The sequence below is a fragment of the Rhinichthys klamathensis genome, unplaced genomic scaffold (assembly GCF_029890125.1).
Source record: "Rhinichthys klamathensis goyatoka isolate OS25496 unplaced genomic scaffold, OSU_Roscu_1.1 h1tg000019l_1, whole genome shotgun sequence".
Taxonomy (NCBI): Eukaryota; Metazoa; Chordata; class Actinopteri; order Cypriniformes; family Leuciscidae; genus Rhinichthys; species Rhinichthys klamathensis.
Window position 1 is genome coordinate 3604879 of NW_026606570.1, and position 19113 is coordinate 3623991.

General features: G+C 38.2%; 1 protein-coding gene across 4 annotated transcripts in view; it reads right to left on the reverse strand.

Moving 5' to 3' along the window:
• Nucleotides 1–19113, reverse strand: part of specc1 (sperm antigen with calponin homology and coiled-coil domains 1) — a 373450-nt gene that overhangs the window by 260801 nt on the left and 93536 nt on the right. The gene's annotated exons all lie outside the window — the stretch shown is intronic.

The window sequence follows — 19113 nt, forward strand, 5'->3', positions numbered from 1 at the left end:
AAATTACATAGTACGGAAAAAAATATGCACCACATACGCTACTTGACACACTTCCCACATATTTTTTCAAAAGTGTGTTAAACAGCTTAGAAGCAGATTTCCTAGAAGTGGTAAATGCCTCACTTCTCTCTGGGAGTTTTCCAAACTCCCTGAAAACGGCAGTTGTCAAGCCCCTCCTGAAAAAGAGCAATCTGGATCAGACCATATTAAGCAACTATAGACCGATCTCAAATCTTCTTTTCATAGGCAAGATCTAGTGGCGCACGATATATCGGCCGCCGATATACCCGATTTGGTCAATTTTTTACACATCGGTATCGTTCCGATGTCAAAATAGGGCCGATGTGAACAGTCTGATAATCATTCCTGTGTATTTGACGTGTGTGTAGATGTGAGTGTGGGGGCGGGGATGTTTGTTTTTGCACGAGCGCATACATTACACGTCGCATAATGTGCTGAAGCAGGTGCTGGAGGCGGCAAAAAAAGTCAAAGTCAGTTTAACTTTGCCTTTGGTGAGGGAGCAACGATGTCGTCTGTCTGGTCGTTCTTCAAAGTGTCTGAAGAGGATCCTTTCTCGCTATGTGTTTTCTATACAGAGATATTGACATCGGTAAATATCGGTATCGGCCATAACAGCAATATTAAAGGTCCCGTATTATGCCCCTTTTCACAAGATGTAAAATAAGTCTCTGATGTCCCCAGAATGTGTATGTGAAGTTTCAGCTCAAAATACCCAACAGATCATTTTTTACAGCATGTTTAAATTGTCATTTTTTGGGGCTCAGAAAAACGCATTGTTTTAGTGTGTGCCCTTTAAATGCAAATAAGCTGCTGCTACCGGCACAGGGGGCGGAGCTTCATGAGCTCGCGCTCAGTCTCTCATGACAATTTCATCTCACGGAATGATGATAATAATATCAGAAACTCTCAGCAACGGTGTTCATTTCGAGTCGGACAATAATGCCTACAGAGTCAGAGTGCTGTATAGAGATGGAACAGGTATAGTTTAGTAGTTTAATTACGGTTATTATAACGTATTTGTCATCTGCTTGTATGTATCCATTATTTATTAATAGCCTACAAGTCTGCTGTTTCGGACCAGGTCCGAATGATGATCAAACATATACTGATGAGTTGAATAAAGTTTATTGTACATCACACAAAAGATGAAGCGTCAGTTTTACTTCAGAAAATCACCGTAAGAGCTGAGTAAACACTAGGGGTGGGAGAAAAAATCGATCCATCGATGCATCGCGATTCTCTCTCCAACGATTCTGAATCGATTCTGAGAATTCCAGAATCGATTCTGAGCTTAGTTTTTAACCAGATGTGCGATGACGTTGAGTTGACTTTAGAAACACCCGTATTCTGGTTGCTTCCAATTCCTCACACACATACACCACTCGAACCTTCCGTAAAATAATCTTTCATAAAGTTCGGATAGGTTGAAGCGAATTACAAGGACATTCACAGGCTTCATTGCACAGGATACGCTGTGAGAGACGCGCGCTTTCTTTGATGTTACACTTGAAGTGTGCTGTCTCGCCCGCCGGTATTTTCCTTACAAATGCTCTACGAAGTCATCATTTATGTGGTTTGGAATGCAGTGGACTTATATATTTAAAATATGAACCTCACTAACAGAAGGCTGCTTTCAATTTCAAATGCTGACTTTGTTTGTGAGACTGCTCGCGCATGCGGCTGTGCGACTCCGTGTAGTGGTTTAATGTACTTGTGCAAAATTAACGTAAACACAGCCAGTTATGTCTTAAGGGATTAAACAGACAGGACACACCGCATTACTTCTTTTACTTCAAAAGAGATGCGTGCGTGAATTAGGGATGCAACGATACCGCTTTTTCAAAACCGATCCGATCCGATCCCAAAATTCTGAGTATCGGCCGATACCGATACCAATCCGATACCAGTGCAGTTTTTTTTTTAAATCAAGTAGAATTTCTATAACTCTGTGTGTTGAACTGATAATCACTCTTTTGTGTGTTAAACACAATCTACTTAACACAGACAACTTAATTTTAAAGAAAAACAACAAATCCAAAAAATATATGATCATAATCTGTGACAAAAATGCTATAATAAACTAGATTAGTGGATAATTCAGCAGTGCAATTTAGTCTAGAAAAATCATGAGTGCACAATAATTGTATAAAATCTGAACATTTAGTGAAGAAAATTTAGGGGAACAAATAAGAGACAATAAGTGTAACACTAAATCTGGTCAAACATTACACATTGCTCTTTGTATTGTTGTAAAATACATTCATGAAAAACAAGATAACAAAAATCAAAAAGATAAATTATTATATATAGCCTGTATAGGCTACTATAAAATTGAGACATGTTTTAAATGTATAGCACAGCTGTTTAATGAGGCAGCAACATATGATAGATAGGACAGAACAAGAAAGGCTATTAATAATCTTTCATTGCGCAAAAGTAGTATTATATGATTATGAAAGGATCCAATACAGTGCGGCACACAGCGCTTATGCGCATCCCGAGCGCAGAATGATGCGCTTGAAGCAACACGGAGTCACAGAGCGCAGCGCGTCGAATCCGCATTGAACAGTTCAAAGCACAAAGGAAAGACATATCGATGCGTAGTGTATTATACACAGTATCTATGCAATCGTTTATTGAGCCTTTTCTTTTAACAGTTTTAAATTTCAGTTACTGTGCGCGTGAAGAACAATTATAGTGCTCTCTGACTCTAGGCTACTCTGTTGCGATCTAACAGACGCCCGGTAGAAAGTAACATGATTTAGTTACAGCAATAAAGTCCAGCAATATAAAGTTGTTTTATGCTAAACCATAGACCTTTATCTACAGATCAAGAATAATAATAGTAACATTGAATCATCTTGATCTTGGAGAGTTTCATCGTGTTGCCTGTCGTAACAGAACGCGACGCGCTGTTAAATGCTGAATGGAGAATGACTGACAGCCGCAGCGGAGGGAAAAAGTTTACGAGGTCTTGAATTTAATGACTTAAATATTAATTTTTATCTCACATTATACTATATAATGGCTTCAGAACACTTATAAGATAGTGCACGAAAACTTTATGGTACTTGATAATGGTTTTGTGCCTTTTGTGGGGCTTAACAATAACACAGAATAATACGCACAATATCGGATTTGGATCGGCCTCCTCTGACCGATACCCGATCCGGCAAAAATGGCAGTATCGGAGCCGATACCGATACTGAGTATCGGATCGATGCATCCCTAGCGTGAATGCAGCTTAATAGATCTCCCGCAGTCTATGATGTCATAGTAAAAAACAACAGTAAAGATGAAGAAAAATCACTCACAGTTCTTGAATGGAAAACGTTCAGATCATCTATAGGCTACTGAAAGCACTTTTTGTTTGTTCTTTTTTATATTTTTCTATGCTCCTCTTTATTATTTGTTATATTAGTTATATTAGTTTAACATTCTTAACATACAACTGTTTTAATAAAAACAAATTAATTTGTAGTTATTTTTTAAAAAGTACTTAATTACTTATGTAAACTAATGAATTAATAATTTGGAAGGTAGATAAAGAATCGTTCTGGAATCGGATCGTGACTCCCAGAATCGGAATCGGATCGGATCGTGAGGTGACCAAAGATTCCCACCCCTAGTAAACACAGTAAGTTATAAGAAGTGCGCAAATTGAGGGAGTTGAGGGAGCATTCTCGTGGGCGGACGTTAGTCAAAAAACTGTTCTACTGACGTAATTAAAGAAGGAAGTAGAGGGATGTAGTCCAAACGGGCCGTTCAATGTAGGCGACTTCTGTTAAATAAAATATCTCGCTTGGCATTGAACTTTGAGCTTTATAATTTTACAGATATTATTTATACTCTAACAACAACATTACACACTAACTAAAGTTTGAAACATGGGATCACGAAGAACGGGACCTTTAATATCGGTATCGGCCACAATTTGCACATCGGTGCATCACTAGCAAGATCATTGAAAAAGTTGTCTTCAATTAGCTGAACAAATTCTTAAGCTTGAATGGATACTTTGACAATTTTAAATCTGGTTTCCGTCTGCATCACAGCACAGAGACAGTGCTCATAAAGATAATAAACGATATTTGCTTAAATACTGATACAGGCAAATTATCAGTACTGGTACTACTCAACCTCAGTACTGCATTTGACACTGTCGATCATAACATGCTTCTTGACAGGCTGGAAAACTGGGTGGGGCTTTCTGGGATAGTCCTAAAATGGTTCAGGTCATACTTAGAAGGGAGAGGTTATTATGGGAGTATAGGAGACCATAAGTCTGAGAGTGGACATCCATGACATGCGGAGTCCCTCAAGGCTCAATTCTTGCGCCACTCCTATTCAACCTGTATGCTCCCAATGAACCAAATAATGAGAAAGAACCAAATTGCTTACTACAGCTATGCAGATGACACACAGATCTACTCAGCCCTATCGCCTAACGATTACAGCCCCATTGACTCCCTGTGCCAATGCATTGATGAAGTAAACAGTTGGATGTGCCAAAACTTTCTTCAGTTAAACAAAGACAAAACTGAAGTCATTGCATTTGCAAACAAAGATGAAGTTCTCAAGGTGAACGCATACCTTCACTCTAGGGGTCAAACAACTAAAAATCAAGTCAGGAATCTTGGTGTGTCTCTAGAGTCAGACCTTAGTTTCAGTAGTCATGTCAAAGCAATAATTAAAGCAGCATACTATCATCTGAAAAATATTGCAAGAATTAGATGCTTTGTTTCCAGTCAAGACTTAGAGAAACTTGTGCATGCTTTCATTACCAACAGGGTGGATTATTGTAATGGACTCCTCACTGGCCTTCCTAAAAAGACCTTAAGACAGTTGCAGCACATACAGAACGCTGCTTCCAGGATTCTGAGCAGAACCAGAAAATATGAACATATCACACCAGTCCTCAGGTCTTTACACTGGCTCCCAGTTACATTTAGAATTGATTTTAAAGTATCATTACTGGTATATATAAATCATTCAATGGGCTAGGACCTCAATATATCGCAGATACGCTCACTGAATATAAACCCAACAGATCACTCAGATCATTAGGATCACATCAGCTAGAAATACCAAGGATTCACTCTAAGCATGGAGAGACTGCTTTTAGCTACTATGCCAGCCGCAGCTGGAACCAGCTTCCAGAGGAGATCAGATGTGCTCCTACAGTAGTCACATTCAAATCCAGACTCAAAACACATCGGTTTAGCTGTGCATTTACTGAATGAGCACTGTGCCACTGTTCGTCCGACTGTTATACTGTATTTTATTTTATTTTTTATTCTAAACTGTTTTAATTATTCTTATTTCTTTTGATTATTTTAATTTCCTCTATGTAAAGCACTTTGAATTACCATTGTGTATGAAATGTGCTATATAAATAAACTTGCCTTGCTACGCATATGTTCCACGCATGCGGCGTATGAGTTGAAGGACTGAAATGTGAGCACAATTGTTTCAGCAATATCCTGGCCTTAAGTTTGAACAACCTGACAGAGCTCCTCTGTGTGAGCTTTTGGAATCTGTGAGTGTCGGTAGAAGAGTGCCGTGACAAAGGGTTTCCTAGCGCAATTTATACACATTTTGTTTCGCTTTTTTATGGTTGGCCACTCATAAGACAGCAACAAGAAGGAAAAAAGAGATCAAGAGAAACAGGGACAGTCAGACTGCATTAAAGACCATCTTTATGATGATTTTTTTTTTTTTAAGTAAAATGGTAGCAGCATGCGGTCTTCAGTAAAATGGAACCTATGAGTGGCCACGTCTCAGAGTCTATCTTTTGAGACTTTCCTAATGAGCGAGACATTTAAAGAGGGCTTTATGAGCCGCTAAATCCTGTTTTACACCCAAGACAGAGATTTTAAACGTGATTAAGGCCAGATCCTGCATACATCCAGCCAAGATCACGCGAGGAAAATGAACATTTTAAATGGTGTCAGACAGGCCACAGCATGATATTGTGGCAATGTTTTTTAAACAGACTCCATGAGGTGGACAGAAAGCAAGGAACTTGGGAGGCAGTGGGGAAAAAAATTCTCTGATCAGCCAAGCTCAGTCAAGCCACTTTGTGTAAATGAAGAAACACATTAAGCCTGGTTCACACGGCAGGATAATTAGGCCGATTTTAGCCCCGATTTACCCCTTCCGACAATCTTAAGGATGCTCCGATTATCGTAAAATAATCTGATCAGATATTCCTGCCATGTGTGGTGTGTTAAGACTGCTCTCGTCTGCTCGGAAGGACGTCGGGACCGCTCAGATCTCAAATCGGGGATATCCAACATGTTGGATTTTTTTGGCCCGATTTCTCCTCGTGTGTGGTGTCCCCTGGGGACAAACGAGCACGCAGCCTGTGGACTGTGGCGTGTAGCCAATCAGAAAGCGAGGTGACGGGGTGCAGAGGAAGCACCGGGAAACAAAATCAAAACAGCCGGCGGCATGGCGCACCAGAAAGTCCGGTGGACGTCGGAGATTCTTTGACCATCGCCTTTTCTTTTGATAACGTTTTTTTTTTCCTGGTTAAAAACAAACTACAAACTATCGCCACTGCATACTCTTCGTCCACCATGATTGTTTATCTCAAGGGATTTTGCGAGATTTTCCGTCTGACCTGGGAATGCTCGGGAGTCAAATCGGTTTGTGTGTGATGTGTTGATTTTGCCGTGTGGTAGCGCACCACACACTGTACGACCAAAACTGTTAGACCCGTGGTTTTTTATCACCGTGTGTGGGCTCTCTCAGGTTTGGAAAAACATTAATAATCTATAGTAGATTGCATATCTTTACTTAGACCAGGTGGTCTCACCAAGCCAAAACACAATATAAGACAATACGTAGATCACAGAGTGAAATGACATGCTGCTTGGCTAAAGCTATAGGACTTCTGGGATTTGATAGCGTCTCAACCATGAGACTCAATTCAATTCAATTCAAATTTACTTTTTCTAAAAAAAAGTAAATTTACAAATGCACTTTTCACAATACAAATCGTTTCAAAGCAGCTTTACAGAAAATGCATGTGTCTACATTACAATTTAAAGTGATCCGTTATCAGAGGTAACTGTATCTAAGTAATGTATTTCAGAATTCACGCAGTTAGCTAATAATGTATTAATTAAGGCAGAAACAATGAGCTCATTGAAGTAATGAATACATGCTGTTAAAGCTGCAGTCCGTAGCTTTTTTGGGGTTAAAAATGATCCAAAATACATATTTGAGAAAATACATAACCAGCCAGTGTTCAAAACTATCTGCTTGCCTTAGCTCGATTCAAAGCGGTAAGCTTGTAATAATGTTTTTAATTCCAGTGGTACTGGTGGATTTCTGCGGGAGATTCGAGCATGTCTTTACGTCATTACGTCACATCTGTACACATAAAGAAGGAGTCTCGGCTAGTAGGCTATATTGCTTGTGAGGATGTTGGAGGTGGAGATTTATAGCCTTTTCTCACAGCACTTGATATAATTAAACTTATCAGTTTGATGGCGGATCCAGAAAGTTTCAAACGACAATCACCAGTGACAACAGATTCACCCGTTGTAAAATGCAAAAGACTTCGTTCGGACTCGGAGTGGCTACAGAAAAAAAGAGACTGCAACCGATCCCATGCGAAAACAAGGATACATATCGGAAGGACATTACATGTAGTCACCAGTGTTGTGCTAGTTACTAAGAAATAGTAACTAGTTACAGTTACTAGTTACTTCATTCAAAAAGTAACTAAATTACTTTGTTGATTACTTACACCAAAAAGTAATGCGTTACTGTTAAAAGTAACTTTTTAGTTACTTTTTTAAAGAAAGTTCTTAAATGTTCCCATTAATGCCCTTTAATGCGTTATGGTCTATACAAACACAAAACTGACTTAAACAGAAAGTAATTTTTAAACACTATTTTAATAAGTCAGACCAGCACAAACTGAATATATCAAGGATTTCTGAAATAAATAACAAAACAAGCATTTTTAAAGCTAGTGACTTGTTTGCTTTCTCAACATTGATATGTTCATGCAGCTGACAGTATACGTTTTTACTAGGGGTGTGCAAAAAAATCGATTCACATTTGAATCGCGATTCAATCTTTACCGATTCAGAATCGATTCATAGAATTCCAAAAATCGATTCCTATTTTTTTTTTTTTTTATGGCGTGCACGGGCGGAGTGGCAATCGGGTGAGTCGGGACTTTTACCGGTGGTTCGGTAGTGTTTCGAGGCTGCGAGGGCCGGTCTGATAAATAGTTAAATTGCAAGTTCTTGCCGCCCGCTGGTCAAACTGTGCAGCCTCTCTGCTCAACCCGTAAATAAATGCATCGATCCGCGCAGATTATGTTTAAGTTCTTAATGGTCTGTAGATCTTTTGCCAAGCGTGTCAGAGGTTACGGGTTCTAAACCGCACTCGTATAGTTTTTTCTCTCTCTCATCAAAACCGAATATGTTCATCACGTTTGTGTGCATTTTATTTTGAGATCTCACCGGAACCACAACGGCGATATGAAGCGCACGTCCGAGTGAAGACTGCGCGAGCCACAGAGAGCACTGTATCCATGACACTGATAGCAGCGGACACGAGCGTGCAGCTTGATTTCAAAAACAACAGATCTCTTATTTAATAGCGAACTAAATGAATGCTCTGCTAGTTAACTGGAGATACCCGCAAATTACGCCTATGAACGACTTCACTGGATCTAAACAAATCAATCTAACCATAGATGTTACCAGTAGCGGTGGCTTTTTAAAATCTATTTAAAATTATTTCGCAAGGGTTCTATGACATTAGTATATTTTTAGGAAGTTCAATGTGCCCAGTCGAGTTCACATTTCAACAGTCAGCCTGGTAGCTGAAGTACTCCTTAAACCACATTTAGCATAATTGTTTGTTTGATCTGACTACAGCACTTTAAAGCTAAATGTAAAAGCTTTTTATTTAAGTTTTATTTTAAACTTGAATTAAATGTATTTGAAAGCTGGCCAAAGCTTGGCACTTTGCACTTTTTAGTTGCAAAAGTTTTTATTTTTGTATGAAGACATAAAGTAATATCAAACTACATTTAATTTGTTGTGTTTTTTTTTTTTTTTTAAATTGTGTCTACTGCAATCAATCACATAGGAAAAAGTAAACTACATCTATATACTACGAATCGTTTTTTGAATCGAGAATCGTTTTTGAATCGAAAATCGATTTTGAATCGAATCTTGAGACAAAAAATCGGTATCGAATCGAATCGTGACATTTTCTGAATCGTGCACCCCTAGTTTTTACCACTGTGGTTTTTACTGCATGAATTAATATTTGAGCAATACAATTGTACCTTGATCATTCTTGTTAGTTCATAGTAGGCCTACATTAAATAAGGAGATACAAATACATCTAACAATGAATGATACTTCTACAACATTTATTAACCATATTTAATGCTAAAATTGTAATGTTATTGTAAAGTGTTACCATTTATATGATTCAAGCTTAAAGAAGATGGCCATATTTAAATATCTGCAAAGGCCAGAGCATTAAAATTACATAAATGTAGACCTATATTACATGTACTGTCTTTCACTTTATTTGCTTAAATTTTAGAACACTTGATTAGACTTGATGTCGGCTGCATGAACATATCAATGTAAGCAATCAATCACGTCACTAGTTTTAAAAATACAACTTCGCCGGCTAATGAATGCATAAAAGTGACCAGCTGGATATAAACTAATGCAAATAGATGGTAACAATTGCGACATAAAACATGTGGGTCAGGTCTGCGTGTGTTTTTGTCACATTGCTTTAATCGCTTGAGGTAAGTTAGCCGTTACTAATGTTACTCCTCTCAGACTCGACGGCAAGCATCTGTTCTTTCTCTGCTGATGCAGCATCTAGTCAAAAAATTAATTACTTTATAATGATATGGCAATGTGTACTTAAGTGTTCTGTATTCATACTGTTTCGCTGTCTGTGTTTTAAATGCGCATCAAGTGCTCAGCGCTCTCCGTGCAGCTTGTAATCTCCGTGCTCGCGCTGCCCCACGTGTACGTAAACAACTCAGCCAGTGAGTTTGTTATGTGTCCTCAGGTGTCCTCTCGCTCTGTATAATGCTAGCAGTCTCTTCAGTGCTCTCGTACTGTGTAATGACAGCGCACACTTCTCAGCCGCTCCAGCAACTAATTAATTTAAAACAGTAACGGACAACGCACCATATGGTAACGGTAACGGAGTTAATTTATTTAAAAAGTAATGCGTTACAGTATTAGTTACTGTCAAAAGTAACTGCGTTACTGCCCAACACTGGTAGTCACGCAATGCTTGCTTACGTTGTTAACATTAACAATTTGAGAACAAAGTATAATTTGCACGGTTCTGCGTGATATGATAACTTATAAGCGATTGTTAGATTTAATCAGCGCGATTTACTGCAATGTCAGAACCAGAACAAAAGTGGATGTTACTTACTTGTTCAGATGACATTTTCCGGTGAAAATTCTTATGTTGGTCCTACTTCTAAAAAGAATGATCTGTGATTCTGAATACAGAGTATCCACACCGGCACGGTGATTGACAGCTGCACACTCTCCTCAAACATTGTTCATCCGCGCTGTGCCGTGTCGAGGGTGTTGATGTACAACTCACGTAAAGTTGATAATTCCGCGGATGACTGCAATTGCAGATTTCGAACAGAGATGGCGACAAAGAGGAAAAACGCCGGACTGCAGCTTTAACTAAATTATTAGAATAAATAGAAAATTTTGCACCCAAAATCACTTGGTTAATAATGTTTTGAAATAAACAGCTAGGTCTAGTCTACCTAATCCATTGCATGACTTGAAGACATTAATCGACTTGGAATATATAACTACGGCGCACTCGCTTAATTTAAGCTTGTGTGTCTGCAGCACGTGTTTTGCGCATGAGCCGCACACACCTCAAAACTACACAATCTATTGATAACCTTGCTTAATCGACCACCGATAAGTTTAGATTAAACTATTATCAACAATTAATCGACTGTCGATTAATCATTAGCATCCCTACTCTGAACTAGGGCTGTGCAATTAATCGCAAAACAATCGCGATTTGAGCACATGGGATTTCTAAACCATATAAGGCTGCGATTTTATTTATTAATTCATTTATATTTTCATTCAGAATACTGCAACGTTCTTGTGCGCATGTTTAAGATGTTAACCAATCAGAGCTCACTCAGCGCACCGCGCAAATTACGACGAAGCTGAGCGGGAGAACAGAATAGACGAACGGGAGGAAAGAACATATGGATGCAGGTCAGAATAAAAATTATTTGGTGCCAAAGACAAATTCAACATCAGTCGTTTGGGAATACACAGAGAGGATGTCACAGAGCAAGGTAATTTGCAAGACCTGTGAAATGATTATTGCAACGAGACGGGGCAATACTACAAACCTTTTCCAAAACAGCACCATAAAAAACTGTATGATCAATGAATGTCGACACAGTCAATTGAAACTAACAAAAGCACACCTCAAAGCCAGCCTGAACCGACTGAACAAGTATCCATCGTTCAAGCATTTGCAAGCATCCCGCCTTATGAGAAAGGATCAAAACGGCACAAAAAAATTACAGATGCAATCACCTATGCAGAGACATGGAGCCTGGGTACATCGTCAGTAGGGGTGTAACGATACACAAACCTGACGGTTCGGTTCGTCCCACGGTTTTGAGGTCTCGGTTCGGTTCGGTTCTTTTATTTTTTATTAAACAGTGCTTTAATGAACAAATTGTGTCCTTGTCTTTAAATTAATTCAATTACAAGTAAACGTTTCTCAAGGATAACAAAATTATCTGCTAATGCTGTAAACTACAGCCCTTACTTGCACATTACTATAACATTAAAGCTTAACAATAGAGCCTAGACTTTTAGCCTAAATGATATAATAATAATCAACACTCAAATAACAAATTGTATGAAAACATGTAAACTACACATAAGGCAATTTTTGCATTAACATGTTTTTACTCTAATTTGTTAATGTTATATAATAATTTACACCGTTGCTGTTATTTTCATGACAACTATTTTAAACATACATTAAATAATCAAGATATCATAAACAGGTTAAGTAAAATATAATATATAGGCTAATATATACCATTTATTTAGTGAAAGAGTTAGCAAACCAGCAAGCTGTGGACACTGGATGACTTGCCTGAGGTAAATATATAAAGCTATGTGAAAAACTAAGCGTTTTATTGACGTATTTCCGCTGTTGAAACACTGATTGAGTGTTTACACGAGTTATGATGCCTTTCAGTAAGTATACTGTATCTTTCAACATACCTTCGGTTGTCCATTCATGTTTATTCTGTAACTGAGGAAGAGATGATCGCGCTCCGCGCTGCCGCATGCATACAGTGATATCTGTCACGCCACATCTAAGAGCGCCAAAACGGCATTTATTGTTTACATTTCATGATCAAATAGACATAATTTGAAAGATTACACCTTGCTTATTATCAAAAGTAACAAAACACTGAGCTTATTGCGATTATATGTGGTTAATGGTGGTTAGGCAACAGCCTTATTCGTTGTGTACACATAACACAATGAGGTGCAATGAGGTGCAATGAGCCGGGGCTGGGCGGGGCAACAGGGGGCGGGGCGTGTTCGGTTCGCCATGAGAGTATCGCGATACGTATCGTGGGTGGTGTATCGCGGTTTTTCGGTTCGGTTCAAATATCGTTACACCCCTAATCGTCAGTAAAGACGGTTTCCAAAGACTAATACAAACACTCGACAAAAGATACCAGTTGCCATTTCGCACTCATTTCATACGAGTTGCTATTCCCGAAATGTATGAGAAATGTAAGGCGGGCGTTGAATACGAGCTTAAGGTGAAATACTACGCAACGATCACAGATATGATGAAGCCGTATGAGTTTAACAGTCCATTATATAGTAGGGCTGCAACGACGAGTCGACATCATCGATTATGTCAACTACGAAAATACGCTGACGCGCCTGAAATGCGTCGACGCGTCACATTATTTACGTTTATCCCTAATAATGCCGGCTACTGCTCCCAGGCATGGTGAAAATGAGAATCTATCACACGATCCAGACCACGATCATCAATAGTGTGGGAATGCTGTAAACTGAGGCCAAATAAAATGGTGCTTTGTTCACTCTGTAAAGCTGAAATGGCATACCAACTGCTATGTACGTACGAGCACCTTAAAATAAAACATCCTGGGACTCTCCGACCTCAAAACGACGATGCAGATGTACTTTATTACAGCGACAACAAAACGGACTTTAACTTATAACTTCAACTTTAATCTTGCAACAATGCTTTCAGTGCATTTGCCAGTTGTTAGAAGTTGTGTATGCACATGTAAACTTCAAAATAATCGACTAACGTTAGATTTATTAACTAGGCAGTAAGCTAGTGTATGTGAACCTTTTGCACATAAATACAAGTGCATTTTCGTTTACTATTGACAAGTCAATGAAGTAAATCATACTCCCAACTACGGTAATAAATAACAGATTATAGTAAACAACACACTTCCTAATTAGGCCTACACTGTGAATGTATACATCTTACATTTTATGATGAATAGTATCATTAGTTGAAAATAAAGTTTAAAATGCTTCCTGGTTCCTGCGTTCATATATTTCAGAATAAAATGACATAAATACACTACCCTTTCTGAAATACAATTATTTGTCATCATTAATAAATTTATTTCATATTAAAATAATATACAGATGCACTACAGCTGATATATTGTTAGCATTCATAGATTTCATGTTTAAATATGTTACTGATGTTATTTTTGTGTTTGTTTATTTCTCAGGAAGAGGCAAAGTTTGAGTTTCAAAGTATTTTTTAGAAAATGATTTATTAAAGTTTGAAATACTAATGGTAGAAGTTGTACTTATTATTTATTGGAAAGTTAGCCAAAGGATGAATCAGCTAATCCAAAAAATAATCATTAGATTAATCGACAACAAAAATAATCGTTAGATGCAGCCCTATTATATAGCAATCTATTTTTTGGTTTTGAATTATGTTAGTTTTTATTTATTGTTATGACTGGAGTTTAGGTTAGTTAATCTTAATTTATTTTATGTTGTCTGTTTTTAAGACACAATTTATTACAATTTTGTTTATCAAGCAGTTAATATACTATACAGTATGTCATTTCATTGTGAAATGTGTGCACTGAAAAACAATTTTGAAGTTTATTTATTGTTATGACTGGAATTTAGGTTAGTTAACCCTCATTTATTTTTATTTATTTTATTAATTTATATTTAATTTTGTCTGTTTTAAAGAGTTTATTACAGTTTTGTTTAGCTGTTAATACTGTTATTTTATTGTGAAATGTTTTGTTATGCACTGAATGTGCACTGAATACATTTAGAATGTAGCATGTTTGAAAAAGCAAAAACAATTAGCAGTCATCTCCATCTGTAACCACATCCAACCAATGACTGTAAATAGATGCAAGGAGCAGTCACGATAGAGCAACAGAACGTAGTGTAAAAGTGTTAATAATGCAGAGGAGTGTGTAAGGCCTACAGCCAATACACAGACAGTCTCTCTGATATTGCCACCTGTTCTGTGATGGGAAGAGAAACAGAGACTGAAAGTGAGTTTGTGGGCTGCAGCTCACTGAATCATTCTTTTCTAAATTTGACCACTGATAGAGATGTAGAAAATTCAGAATCTGGGCCAACAGAAATGTAGGAACAGGTAATGCAAGCAATAATTGAGATAATGGCAACTTCAATTAAATAATCATGAAAAGTGCAGGTTACTGATACATTTATATGTCTACTGCCATTTTGTCAAAGGTTTATATTTACAACATGTTTTTGCAACGATTGAACTAGGGCTAGGGCTGTCGCGATAACCGCAATATTGCAATACCGCGCTACTGACAGGCCAACCGCAGAGGAATGCAAGTAACCGCAGCAACCGCGAACCGCGTTTTCTTTTTTCATAAGGCCACCCTTCGTAGTTCGTACCATGTGTATTGAATGTTAAGTAAGTTAATAATGATAACAAGACTGTTTATCATGGTGATTTGTACAGAGGCTTCGTGGATTTGCCTAAGTAACAGACAGTGAATATGATCGACTGAGCGCGTGCGATTACCTGCGTCTGTCTTTGAAGTCAAGTCATGTTCGTGAAAAGGTTGCCGTTTCCAAGGAAAGCGAAATACTTGTCATATCATCCTTTTAACGTGTAAGGGTATTTACCATGAATGGCGGCAGCGCTGCTCAGCATTACACAGCGCGAGGAAGCCGTGGGGGGAAAGCAGCGAGTCACGCATTGAATCAATGCCATTGGTCTCTATTAGCCTAAGTGAAGCATTGCTTCAGCTTTGCCCAAAAGTGAAGCATTGCTGGCCAGCTGAGCCTTGAAAAGTGGAGCTCAAAGTTAAAAAATAACACCTTGTTTCATTACATCTATCATTTAAGGAATCAGCTTTTTGAACGTTTTCGTTGAATGAACGGTTTAATGACTCACTCAAAGACAGTCCGTTGGCGTAACAATGTGCGCGCTGAGTGACAGCCTTTCAATGCGCAGAAACGCTGTTTAGTTTCGGTTACATTGTTTTTGTGTATGCTGACCACATCATAACACGTATTTATATAGCAACAAATAAATATAAATAAATATAAATAAATAAATGGCGGTAATACCGCATATCGCGCTATTGAGCCACTCAAAATTACCGCAAGGGAAATTCCTTCACCGCGACAGCCCTAACTAGGGCTGGGCGATAAATCGATTTTATGGATTAACTCGAATGTGCAGTTTACGTCGACATTTGAATGAAAATCGGTTTTCTCTTTAACATCCGCCGACGTTCCCCCTTGGGCTCCCGTAGTTCCGAACGGGCTCAGCGTTTGCCATAGAGATACACAAACAACATGGCAAATGAACAAGACCGCACAAGCACACCCGCCAAAAACATTTACAAACTGAATCCGCAGGGCTGCCAACTCTCACGAACTCACGACTTTGCACGCTCTCACATATCCATTTTCTCACGCAGAGGAAAATTGCGAAGCAAAGAGGACACTGACACCGACAGACAAGACAGAGAAGGTTACTATTGATATTAGTGCTGCACGATTAATCGTATCACAATCGTAATCGCGATGTCAAACCTATGCGATTATATAACAAGGTCAGATAAATCCCATCACATAGAGCCTCTTTCACCTAGATATCATCATATAGAGACTGTGTCTGTTCCCCGAATTTGGAAATCCAAAAAACGTCAGGTTAAAAATTTAATTGATGTTCAACAAATAAAAAACAGATATAATACAGATGAGCAAATGATAAGGCTTGGGTTGCTGAATATTCGATCCCTTACTCCAAAATCACTCATAGTTAATGATATGATTTCAGATTATAATCTAGATGTGCTGTGTTTGACAGAAACCTGGTTAAAACCAAATGATTATATTACTTTAAATGAGTCAACCCCACAAGATTACAGTTATAAACATGAACCTCGTCTGAAAGGCAAAGGGTTGCTGTAATTTATAGTAATATTTTCAAAACCACTAAGAAATCTAGTTTTAAATATACTTCTTTTGAAGTGTTGGTTCTTAATGTAAAAATATATAGTGTAAACGATAAACCACATTTGAGAATTCTGCTGGCTACTGTATACAGGGCACCAGGGCACCATAAAGATTTTATCAAAGAATTTGCTGACTTTCTATCAGAATTAGTATTGGCTGCAGATAAAGTACTAATTGTTGGTGATTTTAATATACATGTAGATAATGAAAAAGATGCATTGGGATTGGCATTTAAAGATATTGTAAACTCAATTGGAGTTAGACAACACGTGTCGGGACCTACTCATTGTCGTAATAATACTCTAGATCTAATACTATCACATGGAATAGATGTTGATGCCGTTGAAATTCTCCAGCAGAGCGATGACATCTCAGATCATTATCTAGTCTCATGTAAATTACATTTAGCCAAGGCTGCAAAGCCGACTCTGTGTTATAAATACGTTAGACCTATAACTTCTGCCACTATAGATTGCTTTATCAATAATCTTCCTAATCAGTTTCATCATCTCAGCATCCCAGATGGCTTATAAGAACTCGATATTGCAACAGAAACTTTTAACTCTCTCTTTTCCAGCACTTTAGACGCAGTTGCTCCATTGCGCTTAAAGAAGATTAAAGAAAATAGTCCAACTCCGTGGTACAACGAGCACACCCAGGCCCTTAAGAGAGCAGCCAGAAAAATGGAGCGCAACTGGAAGAAAACTAAACTAGAGGTATTTCGGATTTCATGGAAAGAGAGCTCGATTGCTTACAGAGAGGCTTTAAAAGCTGCTAGATCTGCTTATTTTTCAACCCTATTAGAAGAAAATAAACATAATCCTAGGTATTTATTTGAAACAGTAGCTAAACTAACGAAAAAGAAAGCTTCAAGCTCAGAAGTGTCCAAGCAACACAGCAGTAATGACTTTATGAACTTCTTCACTTATAAGATCGATAATATTAGGGACAAAATTATAACTATGCAACCGTCTACCACAGTATCGCATCAGACAGTGCATTGTAGTCTCCATGAGGAAAAATTTGATTCATTTGTTGCCATAGGAGAGGACGAATTTTCTAAACTTGTTAAATCATCTAAATCGACAACATGTATGTTAGACCCTATACCGACTAAACTACTGAAAGAGATGCTTCCAGAGGTCATAGATCCTCTTCTTACTAGGGATGGCCCGATACCGATACTGGCATCGGGGATCGGGCCGATACTGTCCTAATATACTCGTACTCGTACTCGCCGATAAATTCGCCGATACCACGCACCGATACCACGTACATTTTGCAAAACGAAACTGGCCGCCGCGAGTGCTTTGTCGAGGTGAACTGAGGCATAGGAAAGTATAATGTCGGCGGTTTGGGCTCATTTCAAGATAAGGGGTGATGACAACAGCAAGGCAGACTGTGAGTTATGTTCAGCTAAGGTGTCGAGAGGGGGGAAAGAAAGTACATCGTTTAACACCAGCAATCTAATTAAACATCTGAAGACGCATCATAGATCTGATGGCCGAGCGCGCGGGGGCGGTAATGCACTCACTCTGTGTGTGCGGGTTACGGGAGAATAAAACGATTCGCGGGACTCCCGCAAACTAGAAATATCTATGAATAAAACATAAAAACTAAAAGATTTTTATTCATCTCTTGCAGAAAAGCAACAAGAACAACTACAACAAAATAGAAACGATTTACAGGCCAGAGTTTCTATTCATAACATGGTTACAGCGTTGAGCGATGTAGCCAATCACAGACATATGTGTTGATTTCTGGAACGCAATGGCCAATCAGAAGCATTTAAGATAGACTCCCCTCACTGCTCAAAACGGACTTTTTTGTTCAGTGCTGAATTCTGTATGCTGGCAAATCCTCTAATTATAACAAACAAAGTGTGGATATTATGAAAGATTGATTGTGCAGTCAGCTTCATTGATAATAACAGAGATGTGTGAGATCGCGATGAACTGTCAGCTTTTAGGATTTATTAAGAGAGCGCACTTTGCGTGCATTCAGTCATGCCAGACCATGCACGCAGTAGCCTGCTTGCTTTTATGTTAAATTAACAGTGGTTTGTGTGTTAATACATTTATTATTTTACTAATTTTTATTTATTTTTAGACTTGTTAAAACAAGCAGAGAAGAAAATAAAAACAGTCTTCTAACCTGTGTTCTAAAATAGTCGTCTTCTTTTCTGGGAGCCTATTACTTTTGCGGTAGAAATATCGGTATCGGTACTCGGTATCGGCAAGTACACAAATGTAAATACTCGTACTCGTATCGGTTTGGAAAAAAATGATATCGGGCCATCCCTACTTCTTACTATCATTAATTCGTCTTTGTCTCTAGGATACGTACCAAAAATGTTTAAGCTGGCTATGATAAAACCGCTTGTTAAAAAAACGCAACTTGATCATACAAAATTAGTCAATTACAGGCCGATCTCGAATCTGCCTTTTCTATCAAAGATATTAGAAAAAGCAGTATCCTCACAACTGTGTTCCTTTCTAGAAAG